Source organism: Solanum stenotomum, chromosome 4, assembly GCF_019186545.1.
Source record: "Solanum stenotomum isolate F172 chromosome 4, ASM1918654v1, whole genome shotgun sequence".
Classification (NCBI taxonomy): Eukaryota; Viridiplantae; Streptophyta; class Magnoliopsida; order Solanales; family Solanaceae; genus Solanum; species Solanum stenotomum.
In genome coordinates, this window is record NC_064285.1 from 11,359,858 (window position 1) to 11,362,611 (window position 2,754).

Consider the following 2,754-nt stretch of genomic DNA (forward strand, 5'->3'; position numbering starts at 1 on the left):
AAAATTGATGAGTATAAATTATATTTTTTTTTAAAACTTAAATATTTATTTTAATAACTATGTCCAAATACATGGTAAAACTTCATCGGAATATAACTTGCTAAAAATATTTGAAATTTTATGACCAAACGCTAGCTAGGTATGTTGCTATTGTTATTGTTTCTACATGGTATGACATGTTTACAACCTCAAGTCTAAATAATATTTTTAGTACATTCTACCAATTTTTAATTTCAAGCCATAAAATTTAAAAATTATTGTATTTTCTAAAAAATTGTGATAAAATCAAAATCAAACAAATAAATTGTAACGGAGAAAATATATGTCTTGGTAATTGTGAAACCCCCATTAAAAAGTACTAGGTGCAATAAACTAGAAAAAAAAAAGAAGAAAGAAATTGCACAATAAAAAAAAGTAAATAGTCGACCACAGTGGGAGTCGAACCCACGACCTTTTGATCCGAAGTCAAACGCGCTAATCCACTGCGCTATGCGGTCTTGAATATACATTTTCTTGTCTAAACTCTCTTTTACCGTTTTACGTACCCAAACTAGTTTAGTGTACGCGCAAATTAAAAACGTAACTCATTTGATAACAGACAATCAGACAGTATAGGAGTAAGTTGAAATTAACTAAACGGATACGCTTAGACAAATAATGACATACCAATCTTGTTCGGAATATAGACTTTATTATGTTTATCAACCATTTCTTTTTAATATTATACGGCATTTATTTTTGATGGTAAAATGAATTTATTTATTAAAAAATAAAAAAATATAAGATGGTTCAAGCCAATTTTTCAAGTTAAAGACTTTTTTTTTCCAGAAATTTTAATTTTTTTAATTAAAATACATATTTAAACACAAAATTTATGTTTAAGTGTATTTTTAAAATTAACTTTAAATACTATTTTTTCAAGTATCCCTTAATTTGTATTCAAACAATCTATATATATATATATATAAAGCTGGATAGTAAGTCCGCTGATATGGCATAGCTCATTGGCCAGTATTATTATTTCTCTGTTTTCTCAGAATTTTGAATTTTTTTCTTCAATTTCTGTTAAAAAGTTTTTATAAAAAATTACTCTCTTTCTTTATTATTAGCATTTATTGCAGTTAATGAATAATTCCAATACTATTTAACAATTATTTAATCGAAAAAGGGTCATATTTGCCCCTGTACTCTTAGAAAAAGACTATATTTACCCTCGTCATACTTTTTTAATATATTTGCCCTTGACATCCAACTTTGGGGTCATATTTGCCCTTGAACAGTTAAGTCTCATTTTTCTATTTCTTATTATCCTACTTGGCGCCTATGTGGATATATTTTTATCACAATTAAAAATTACTCTCAATTTAATTATTTTTCTGACCCAATATTATGATCATTAACCACTCATGTAATCAATTTAAACCAACTGCTAATACCATATTTCTCTCGCCGGTCGTTACTTTCATGTAGACAAACACATGCATCAACACAGAGAGAACTAGGGTTGCATCTTATATAGATGTACTTTTACATCACCAAGGTTATCTAGATGAGATGTAGCATATGATATGTATTGTTGACATTAGTTTTTCTTCAATGGATTTTAACTTTTCCCAAAAACTTTTTGAAAGAAATTAAAGAAAAAAAGACTCTTGTCATTTGATAAACATTGTTTTCTGTCATAATGCTCTAACTGATTTTCTGAAGAAAAGAAAATCGAAGTTGTATACACGAGACAAACTACCACAAACAATTTCATTGCTGCATAAAAATATTCTACAAATTTATTGAATCAAAGATTTTAATTTGTGATTCAAATGGAATCACCAATTAAAATCTCATTCAAACGGAATCACCTTAGCTCCCTCTCTCTGTTGATGCATGTGTTTGTCCACACGAAAGTGACGACTGGCGAGGGAAATATGGTATTAGCAGTTGGTTTAAATTGATTACATGAGTGGTAAATGATTATAATATTGGGTCGGTATAATAATTAAAATGAGAGTAACTTTTAATTGTGATAAAAATATATTCACGTAGGCGCCACGTAGAATAATAAGAATAGAAAAATGATGTTCAAGGGCAAATATGATCCCAAAGTTGGATGGTAACGGTAAATATACCAAAAAAGTATGACCAGGGATAAATATAGCTTTTTTCTAAGAGTACAGGGGCAAATATGACCCTTTTCCGTTATTTAATTGAAGAAATTACGTGTTATATTAATAAGGAAAGGGAGTAATTTTACTTTGCCGTTACATTTGGAAGGAAAAGTTATTTTAAATAAATGCAATAAATGCTACTAATAAAGAAAGAGAGTAATTTTTTATAAAACTTTTTAACATAAATTGTTGGTATTATATTACAAAATAATTGGAATTAACTATTTATTTAAAATTGAAAATTAAATTAGCAGTAACACAAACGTTAGCACTACGTTTTAATTTTTTAAAAAGACGTTAGCACTATATTTTAATTTTAGAAAAAATGTTAGCACTAATTACAACACTTCATTTTTTTTTAATAATTACAATATTAATGATTATATTTAATTTCTAATAGCTATTTAAACTCTGTTAATCCTCGATATTTTTCTAAGCATATTCTTCCCACAACTAATTAAATTCATTTACTTATTGTTCCTTTGAGAAATAAGAGGCTATTCCTTAAGGCTTGAAGTACATAATCATTCTTTATTCCATTAATAAATTTCCTGTTCTCTGTGATTTCTCTTCTTTTTTTTTTTTTAATACC

At 27.2% G+C, this 2,754-nt stretch overlaps 1 non-coding gene across 1 annotated transcript; it reads right to left on the minus strand.

Annotated features, from left to right (window-relative positions):
* Positions 1-423: 423 nt before the first annotated feature.
* On the minus strand, positions 424-497 carry TRNAR-UCG (transfer RNA arginine (anticodon UCG)). The gene has a single exon. It is a non-coding gene; the product is annotated as a tRNA-Arg (tRNA).
* Between the last annotated feature and the right edge of the window lie 2,257 nt (positions 498-2,754).